The sequence below is a fragment of the Cavia porcellus genome, unplaced genomic scaffold (genome assembly GCF_034190915.1).
Source record: "Cavia porcellus strain 051 isolate PalLab524CR breed Dunkin Hartley unplaced genomic scaffold, mCavPor4.1 scaffold_58, whole genome shotgun sequence".
Lineage (NCBI taxonomy): Eukaryota > Metazoa > Chordata > Mammalia > Rodentia > Caviidae > Cavia > Cavia porcellus.
In genome coordinates, this window is record NW_026947541.1 from 2,877,938 (window position 1) to 2,889,353 (window position 11,416).

Below are 11,416 nucleotides of genomic sequence, written 5' to 3' on the forward strand. Positions count from 1 at the left end.
CATTCACTAGTAGGAGTGAGAAAAACATAACGGGGTGGTGCGCTTTGTATGGGTGTGTGTTACATTACATTCACTAGTAGGAGTGAGAAAAATATCACGGGGTGGTGCGCATTGTATTGGTGTGTTACATTAAATTCACTAGTAGCAGTGAGAAAAACATCACGGGGTGGTGCGCATTGTATGGGTGTGTGTTACATTAGATTCACTAGTAGGAGTGAGAAAAACATCACGGGGAGGTGCGCATTGTATGGGTGTGTGTTACATTACATTCACTAGTAGGAGTGAGAAAAACATCACGGGGTGGTGCGCATTGTATGGGTGTGTGTTACATTACATTCACTAGTAGGAGTGAGAAAAACATGACGGGGTGGTGCGCATTGTATGGGTGTGTGTTACATTACATTCACTAGTAGGAGTGAGAAAAACATCACGGGGAGGTGCGCATTGTATGGGTGTGTGTTACATTACATTCACTAGTAGGAGTGAGAAAAACATCACGGGGTGGTGCGCATTGTATGGGTGTGTGTTACATTACATTCACTAGTAGGAGTGAGAAAAACATCACGGGGTGGTGCGCATTGTATGGGTGTGTGTTACATTACATTCACTAGTAGGAGTGAGAAAAACATGACGGGGTGGTGTGAATCGGAGGGTCTGAATTAGGATAGGCAGTGATTGGCAATGTAGGATGGAGAAAAGCACCGCGGGGTTGTCAGCATGGGGAGGTCAGGGAACATGCAGTGGCAATGTAGGATAGGTTTCTGAAAAACATCGCGGGGTGGTGCGAATTGTATCGGTGTGTGTTACATTAGATTCACTAGTAGGAGTGAGAAAAACATCACGGGGTGGTGCGCATTGTATGGGCGTGTGTTACATTACTTTCACTAGTAGGAGTGAGAAAAACATCACGGGGTGGTGCGCATTGTATGGGTGTGTGTTACATTACATTCACTACTAGCAGTGAGAAAAACATCACGGGGTGGTGCGCATTGTATGGGTGTGTGCTACATTACTTTCACTAGTAGGAGTGAGAAAAACATCACGGGGTGGTGCGCATTGTATGGGTGTGTGTTACATTACATTCACTAGTAGGAGTGAGAAAAACATCACGGAGTAGTGCGCATTGTATGGGTGTGTGTTACATTACATTCACTAGTAGGAGTGAGAAAAACATCACGGGGTGGTGCGCATTGTATGGGTGTGTGTTACATTACATTCACTAGTAGGAGTGAGAAAAACATCACGGGGTGGTGCGCATTGTATGGGTGTGTGTTACATTACATTCACTAGTAGGAGTGAGAAAAACATCACGGGGTGTTGCGTATTGTATGGGTGTGTGTTAGAGTACATTCACTAGTAGGAGTGAGAAAAACATCACGGGGTGGTGCGCATTGTATGGGTGTGTGTTACATTACATTCACTACTAGGAGTGAGAAAAACATCACGGGGTGGTGTGAATCGGAGGGTCTAAATTTGGATAGGCAGTGAGTGGCAATGTAGGATGGAGAAAAGCACCGCGGGGTGGTCAGCATGGGGAGGTCAGGGAACATGCTGTGGCAATGTAGGATAGGTTTCTGAAAAACATCGCGGGGTGGTGTGCATTGTATGGGTGTGTGTTACTTTACATACACTAGTAGGAGTGAGAAAAACATGACGGGGTGGTGCGCATTGTATGGGTGTGTGTTACATTACATTCACTAGTAGAAGTTAGAAAAACATCACGGGGAGGTGCGCATTGTATGGGTGTGTGTTACATTACATTCACTAGTAGGAGTGAGAAAAACATCACGGGGTGGTGCGCATTGTATGGGTGTGTGTTACATTACATTCATTAGTAGGAGTGAGAAAAACATCACGGGGTGGTGCGCATTGTATGGGTGTGTGTTACATTACATTCACTACTAGGAGTGAGAAAAACATCACGGGGTGGTGCGCATTGTATGGGTGTGTCTTACATTACATACACTAGTAGGAGTGACAAAAATATCACGGGGTGGTGCCCATGGTATGGGTGTGTGTCACATTAGATTCACTAGTAGGAGTGAGGAAAACATCACGGGGTGGTGCGCATTGTATGGGTGTGTGTCACATTAGATTCACTAGTAGGAGTGAGAAAAACATCACGGGGTGGTGCGCATTGTATGGGTGTGTGTTACATTAGATTCACTAGTAGGAGTGAGAAAAACATCACGGGGTGTTGCGCATTGTATGGGTGTGCGTTACATTAGATTCACTAGTAGGAGTGAGAAAAACATCACGGGGTGGTGCGCATTGTATGGGTGTGTGTTACATTACATTAAATAGTAGGATTGAGAAAAACATCACGGGGTGGTGCGCATTGTATGGGTGTGTGTTACATTAGATTCACTAGTAGGAGTGAGAAAAACATCACGGGGTTGTGCGCATTGTATGGGTGTGTGTTACATTAGATTCACTAGTAGGAGTGAGAAAAACATCACGGGGTTGTGCGCATTGTATGGGTGTGTGTTACATTACATTCACTAGTAGGAGTGAGAAAAACATCACGGGGTGGTGCGCATTGTATGGGTGTGTGTTACATTACATTCACTAGTAGGAGTGAGAAAAACATGACGGGGTGGTGTGAATCGGAGGGTCTGAATTAGGATAGGCAGTGATTGGCAATGTAGGATGGAGAAAAGCACCGCGGGGTGGTCAGCATGGGGAGGTCAGGGAACATGCAGTGGCAATGTAGGATAGGTTTCTGAAAAACATCGCGGGGTGGTGCGAATTGTATCGGTGTGTGTTACATTAGATTCACTAGTAGGAGTGAGAAAAACATCACGGGGTGGTGCGCATTGTATGGGCGTGTGTTACATTACTTTCACTAGTAGGAGTGAGAAAAACATCACGGGGTGGTGCGCATTGTATGGGTGTGTGCTACATTACTTTCACTAGTGGGAGTGAGAAAACCATCACGGAGTAGTGCGCATTGTATGGGTGTGTGTTACATTACATTCACTAGTAGGAGTGAGAAAAACATCACGGGGTGGTGCGCATTGTATGGGTGTGTGTTACATTACATTCACTAGTAGGAGTGAGAAAAACATCACGGGGTGGTGCGCATTGTATGGGTGTGTGTTACATTACATTCACTAGTAGGAGTGAGAAAAACATCACGGGGTGTTGCGTATTGTATGGGTGTGTGTTAGAGTACATGCACTAGTAGGAGTGAGAAAAACATCACGGGGTGGTGCGCATTGTATGGGTGTGTGTTACATTACATTCACTACTAGGAGTGAGAAAAACATCACGGGGTGGTGTGAATCGGAGGGTCTAAATTTGGATAGGCAGTGAGTGGCAATGTAGGATGGAGAAAAGCACCGCGGGGTGGTCAGCATGGGGAGGTCAGGGAACATGCTGTGGCAATGTAGGATAGGTTTCTGAAAAACATCGCGGGGTGGTGTGCATTGTATGGGTGTGTGTTACTTTACATACACTAGTAGGAGTGAGAAAACATGACGGGGTGGTGCGCATTGTATGGGTGTGTGTTACATTACATTCACTAGTAGGAGTTAGAAAAACATCACGGGGAGGTGCGCATTGTATGGGTGTGTGTTACATTACATTCACTAGTAGGAGTGAGAAAAACATCACGGGGTGGTGCGCATTGTATGGGTGTGTGTTACATTACATTCACTAGTAGGAGTGAGAAAAACATCACGGGGTGTTGCGTATTGTATGGGTGTGTGTTAGAGTACATTCACTAGTAGGAGTGAGAAAAACATCACGGGGTGGTGCGCATTGTATGGGTGTGTGTTACATTACATTCACTACTAGGAGTGAGAAAAACATCACGGGGTGGTGTGAATCGGAGGGTCTAAATTTGGATAGGCAGTGAGTGGCAATGTAGGATGGAGAAAAGCACCGCGGGGTGGTCAGCATGGGGAGGTCAGGGAACATGCTGTGGCAATGTAGGATAGGTTTCTGAAAAACATCGCGGGGTGGTGTGCATTGTATGGGTGTGTGTTACTTTACATACACTAGTAGGAGTGAGAAAAACATGACGGGGTGGTGCGCATTGTATGGGTGTGTGTTACATTACATTCACTAGTAGGAGTTAGAAAAACATCACGGGGAGGTGCGCATTGTATGGGTGTGTGTTACATTACATTCACTAGTAGGAGTGAGAAAAACATCACGGGGTGGTGCGCATTGTATGGGTGTGTGTTACATTACATTCATTAGTAGGAGTGAGAAAAACATCACGGGGTGGTGCGCATTGTATGGGTGTGTGTTACATTACATTCACTAGTAGGAGTGAGAAAAACATCACGGGGTGGTGCGTATTGTATGGGTGTGTGTTATAGTACATTCACTAGTAGGAGTGAGAAAAACATCACGGGGTGGTGCGCATTATATGGGTGTGTGTTACATTACATTCACTACTAGGAGTGAGAAAAACATCACGGGCTGGTGCGCATTGTATGGGTGTGTGTTACATTACATACACTAGTAGGAGTGACAAAAATATCACGGGGTGGTGCCCATGGTATGGGTGTGTGTCACATTAGATTCACTAGTAGGAGTGAGGAAAACATCACGGGGTGGTGCGCATTGTATGGGTGTGTGTCACATTAGATTCACTAGTAGGAGTGAGAAAAACATCACGGGGTGGTGCGCATTGTATGGGTGTGTGTTACATTAGATTCACTAGTAGGAGTGAGAAAAACATCACGGGGTGTTGCGCATTGTATGGGTGTGTGTTACATTAGATTCACTAGTAGGAGTGAGAAAAACATCACGGGGTGGTGCGCATTGTATGGGTGTGTGTTACATTACATTAAATAGTAGGATTGAGAAAAACATCACGGGGTGGTGCGCATTGTATGGGTGTGTGTTACATTAGATTCACTAGTAGGAGTGAGAAAAACATCACGGGGTTGTGCGCATTGTATGGGTGTGTGTTACATTACATTCACTAGTAGGAGTGAGAAAAACATCACGGGGTGGTGCGCATTATATGGGTGTGTATTACATTACATTCACTAGTAGGAGTGAGAAAAACATCACGGCGTGGTGCGCATTGTATGGGTGTGTGTTACATTACATTCACTAGTAGGAGTGAGAAAATCATCAAGGGGTGGTGCGCATTGTATGGGTGTGTGTTACATTACATTAAATAGTAGGAGTGAGAAAAACATCACGGGGTGGTGCGCATTGTATGGGTGTGTGTTACATTACATTCACTAGTAGGAGTGAGAAAAACATCACGGGGTAGTGCGCATTGTATGGGTGTGTGTTACATTACATTCACTAGTAGGAGTGAGAAAAACATCACGGGGTGGTGCGCATTGTATGGGTGTGTGTGTTACATTACATTCACTAGTAGGAGTGAGAAAAACATCACGGGGTGGTGCGCATTGTATGGGTGTGTGTTACATTACATTCACTAGTAGGAGTGAGAAAAACATCACGGGGTGTTGCGTATTGTATGGGTGTGTGTTACAGTACATTCAGTAGTAGGAGTGAGAAAAACATCACGGGGTGGTGCGCATTGTATGGGTGTGTGTTACATTACATTCACTACTAGGAGTGAGAAAAACATCACGGGGTGGTGTGAATCGGAGGGTCTGAATTTGGATAGGCAGTGAGTGGCAATGTAGGATGGAGAAAAGCACCGCGGTGTGGTCAGCATGGGGTGGTCAGGGAACATGCTGTGGCAATGTAGGATAGGTTTCTGAAAAACATCGCGGGGTGGTGTGCATTGTATGGGTGTGTGTTACTTTACATACACTAGTAGGAGTGAGAAAAACATGACGGGGTGGTGCGCATTGTATGGGTGTGTGTTACATTACATTCACTAGTAGGAGTGAGAAAAACATCACGGGGAGGTGCGCATTGTATGGGTGTGTGTTACATTACATTCACTAGTAGGAGTGAGAAAAACATGACGGGGTGGTGTGAATCAGAGGGTCTGAATTAGGATAGGCAGTGATTGGCCATGTAGGATGGAGAAAAGCACCGCGGGGTGGTCAGCATGGGGAGGTTAGGGAACATACAGTGGCAATGTAGGATAGGTTTCTGAAAAACATCGCGGGGTGGTGCGAATTGTATCGGTGTGTGTTACATTAGATTCACTAGTAGGAGTGAGAAAAACATCACGGGGTGGTGCGCATTGTATGGGAGTGTGTTACATTACATTCACTAGTAGGAGTGAGAAAAACATCACGGGGTGGTGCGCATTGTATGGGTGTGTGTTACATTACATTCACTAGTAGGAGTGAGAAAAACATCACGGGGTGGTGCGCATTGTATGGGTGTGTGTTACATTACATTCACTAGTAGGAGTGAGAAAAACATCACGAGGTGGTGCGCATTGTATGGGTGTGTGTTACATTACATTCACTACTAGGAGTGAGAAAAACATCACGGGGAGGTGCGCATTGTATGGGTTTGTGTTACATTACATTCACTAGTAGGAGTGAGAAAAACATCACGGGGCGGTGCGCATTGTATGGGTGTGTGTTACATTACATTCACTAGTAGGAGTGAGAAAAACATCACGGGGTGGTGCGCATTGTATGGGTGTGTGTTACATTACATTCACTAGTAGGAGTGAGAAAAACATCACGGGGTGGTGCGCATTGTATGGCTGTGTGTTACATTACATTCACTAGTAGGAGTGAGAAAAACATCACGGGGTGGTGCGTATTGTATGGGTGTGTGTTACAGTACATTCACTGGTAGGAGTGAGAAAAACATCACGGGGTGGTGCGCATTGTATGGGTGTGTGTTACATTAGATTCACTACTAGGAGTGAGAAAAACATCACGGGGTGGTGTGAATCGGAGGGTCTGAATTAGGATAGGCAGTGAGTGGCAATGTAGGATGGAGAAAAGCAACGTGGGGTGGTCAGCATGGGGAGCTCAGGGAACATGCTGTGGCAATGTAGGATAGGTTTCTGAAAAACATCGCGGGGTGGTGCGCATTGTATGGGTGTGTGTTACATTACATTCACTAGTAGGAGTGAGAAAAACATCACGGGGTGGTGCGCATTGTATGGTTGTGTGTTACATTAGATTCACTAGTAGGAGTGAGAAAAACATCACGGGGAGGTGCGCATTGTATGGGTGTGTGTTACATTACATTCACTAGTAGGAGTGAGAAAAACATCACGGGGTGGTGCGCATTGTATGGGTGTGTGTTACATTACATTCACTAGTAGGAGTGAGAAAAACATCACGGGGTGGTGCGCATTGTATGGGTGTGTGTTACATTACATTCACTAGTAGGAGTGAGAAAAACATCACGGGGAGGTGCGCATTGTATGGGTGTGTGTTACATTACATTCACTAGTAGGAGTGAGAAAAACATCACGGGCTGGTGCGCAATGTATGGGTGTGTGTTACATTGCATTCACTAGTAGGAGTGAGAAAAACATCACGGGGTTGTGCGCATTGTATGGGTGTGTGTTACATTACATTCACTAGTATGAGTGAGAAAAACATCACGGGGTGGTGCGCATTGTATGGGTGTGTGTTACATTACATTCACTAGTAGGAGTGAGAAAATCATCACGGGGTGGTGCGTATTGTATGGGTGTGTGTTACAGTACATTCACTGGCAGGAGTGAGAAAAACATCACGGGGTGGTGCGCATTGTATGGGTGTGTGTTACATTAGATTCACTACTAGGAGTGAGAAAAACATCACGGGGTGGTGTGAATCGGAGGGTCTGAATTAGGATAGGCAGTGAGTGGCAATGTAGGATGGAGAAAAGCAACGCGGTGTGGTCAGCATGGGGAGCTCAGGGAACATGCTGTGGCAATGTAGGATAGGTTTCTGAAAAACATCGCGGGGTGGTGCGCATTGTATGGGTGTGTGTTACATTACATTCACTAGTAGGAGTGAGAAAAACATCACCCGGTGGTGCGCATTGTATGGGTGTGTGTTACATTAGATTCACTAGTAGGAGTGAGAAAAACATCACGGGGAGGTGCGCATTGTATGGGTGTGTGTTACATTACATTCACTAGTAGGAGTGAGAAAAACATCACGGGGTGGTGCGCATTGTATGGGTGTGTGTTACATTACATTCACTAGTAGGAGTGAGAAAAACATGACGGGGTGGTGCGCATTGTATGGGTGTGTATTACATTACATTCACTAGTAGGAGTGAGAAAAACATCACGGGGAGGTGCGCATTGTATGGGTGTGTGTTACATTACATTCACTAGTAGGAGTGAGAAAAACATCACGGGGTGGTGCGCATTGTATGGGTGTGTGTTACATTACATTCACTAGTAGGAGTGAGAAAAACATCACGGGGTGGTGCGCATTGTATGGGTGTGTGTTACATTACATTCACTAGTAGGAGTGAGAAAAACATGACGGGGTGGTGTGAATCGGAGGGTCTGAATTAGGATAGGCAGTGATTGGCAATGTAGGATGGAGAAAAGCACCGCGGGGTGGTCAGCATGGGGAGGTCAGGGAACATGCAGTGGCAATGTAGGATAGGTTTCTGAAAAACATCGCGGGGTGGTGCGAATTGTATCGGTGTGTGTTACATTAGATTCACTAGTAGGAGTGAGAAAAACATCACGGGGTGGTGCGCATTGTATGGGCGTGTGTTACATTACATTCACTAGTAGGAGTGAGAAAAACATCACGGGGTGGTGCGCATTGTATGGGTGTGCATTACATTACATTCACTACTAGGAGTGAGAAAAACATCACGGGGTGGTGCACATTGTATGGGTGTGTGCTACATTACTTTCACTAGTAGGAGTGAGAAAAACATCACGGGGTGGTGCGCATTGTATGGGAGTGTGTTACATTACATTCACTAGTAGTAGTGAGCAAAACATCACGAGGTGGTGCGCATTGTATGGGTGTGTGTTACATTACATTCAATAGTAGGAGTGAGAAAAACATCACGGGGTGGTGCGCATTGTATGAGTGTGTGTTACATTACATTCACTAGTAGGAGTGAGAAAAACATCACGAGGTGGTGCGCATTGTATGGGTGTGTGTTACAGTACATTCACTGGTAGGAGTGAGAAAAACATCACGGGGTGGTGCGCATTGTATGGGTGTGTGTTACATTAGATTCACTACTAGGAGTGAGAGAAACATCACGGGGTGGTGTGAATCGGAGTGTCTGAATTAGGATAGGCAGTGAGTGGCAAAGTAGGATGGAGAAAAGCAACGCGGGGTGGTCAGCATGGGGAGCTCAGGGAACATGCTATGGCAATGTAGGATAGGTTTCTGAAAAACATCGCGGGGTGGTGCGCATTGTATGGGTGTGTGTTACATTACATTCACTAGTAGGAGTGAGAAAAACATCACGGGGTGGTGCGCATTGTATGGGTGTGTGTTACATTAGATTCACTAGTAGGAGTGAGAAAAACATCACGGGGAGGTGCGCATTGTATGGGTGTGTGTTACATTACATTCACTAGTAGGAGTGAGAAAAACATCACGGGGTGGTGCGCATTGTATGGGTGTGTGTTACATTACATTCACTAGTAGGAGTGAGAAAAACATGACCGGATGGTGTGAACCGGAGTGTCTGAATTAGGATAGGCAGTGATTGGCTATTTAGGATGGAGAAAAGCACCGCGGGGTGGTCAGCATGGGGAGGTCAGGGAACATGCAGTGGCAATGTAGGATAGGTTTCTGAAAAACATCGCGGGGTGGTGCGAATTGTATCGGTGTGTGTTACATTAGATTCACTAGTAGGAGTGAGAAAAACATCACGGGGTGGTGCGCATTGTATGGGTGTGTGTTACATTACATTCACTAGTAGGAGTGAGAAAAACATCACGGGGTGGTGCGCATTGTATGGGTGTGTGTTACATTACATTCACTAGTAGGAGTGAGAAAAACATGACGGGGTGGTGCGCATTGTATGGGTGTGTGTTACATTACATTCACTAGTAGGAGTGAGAAAAACATCACGGGGAGGTGCGCATTGTATGGATGTGTGTTACATTACATTCACTAGTAGGAGTGAGAAAAACATCACGGGGTGGTGCGCATTGTATGGGTGTGTGTTACATTACATTCACTAGTAGGAGTTAGAAAAACATCACGGTGTGGTGCGCATTGTATGGGTGTGTGTTACATTACATTCACTAGTAGGAGTGAGAAAAACATGACGGGGTGGTGTGAATCGGAGGGTCTGAATTAGGATAGGCAGTGATTGGCAATGTAGGATGGAGAAAAGCACCGCGGGGTGGTCAGCATGGGGAGGTCAGGGAACATGCAGTGGCAATGTAGGATAGGTTTCTGAAAAACATCGCGGGGTGGTGCGAATTGTATCGGTGTGTGTTACATTAGATTCACTAGTAGCAGTGAGAAAAACATCACGGGGTGGTGCCCATTGTATGGGCGTGTGTTACATTACATTCACTAGTAGGAGTGAGAAAAACATCACGGGGTGGTGCGCATTGTATGGGTGTGTGTTACATTACATTCACTAGTAGGAGTGAGAAAAACATCACGGGGTGGTGCGCATGGTATGGGTGTGTGTTACATTACATTCACTAGTAGGAGTGAGAAAAACATCACGGGGAGGTGCGCATTGTATGGGTGTGTGTTACATTACATTCACTAGTAGGAGTGAGAAAAACATCACGGGGTGGTGCACATTGTATGGGTGTGTGTTACATTACATTCACTAGTAGGAGTGAGAAAAACATCACGGGGTGGTGCGCATTGTATGGGTGTGTGTTACATTACATTCACTAGTAGGAGTGAGAAAAACATCACGGGGAGGTGCGTATCGTATGGGTGTGTGTTACAGTACATTCACTGGTAGGAGTGAGAAAAACATCACGGGGTGGTGCGCATTGTATGGGTGTGTGTTACATTAGATTCACTACTAGGAGTGAGAGAAACATCACGGGGTGGTGTGAATCGGAGGGTCTGAATTAGGATAGGCAGTGAGTGGCAATGTAGGATGGAGAAAAGCAACGCGGGGTGGTCAGCATGGGGAGCTCAGGGAACATGCTATGGCAATGCAGGATAGGTTTCTGAAAAACATCGCGGGGTGGTGCGCATTGTATGGGTGTGTGTTACATTACATTCACTAGTAGGAGTGAGAAAAACATCACGGGGTGGTGCGCATTGTATGGGTGTGTGTTACATTACATTCACTAGTAGGAGTGAGAAAAACATCACGAGGTGGTGCGCATTGTATGGGTGTGTGTTACATTACATTCACTAGTAGGAGTGAGAAAAACATCACGGGGTGGTGCGTATTGTATGGGTGTGTGTTACAGTACATTCACTGGTAGGAGGGAGAAAAACATCACGGGGTGGTGCGCATTGTATGGGTGTGTGTTACATTAGATTCACTACTAGGAGTGAGAAAAACATCACGGGGTGGTGTGAATCGGAGGGTCTGAATTAGGATAGGCAGTGAGTGGCAATGTAGGATGGAGAAAAGCAAC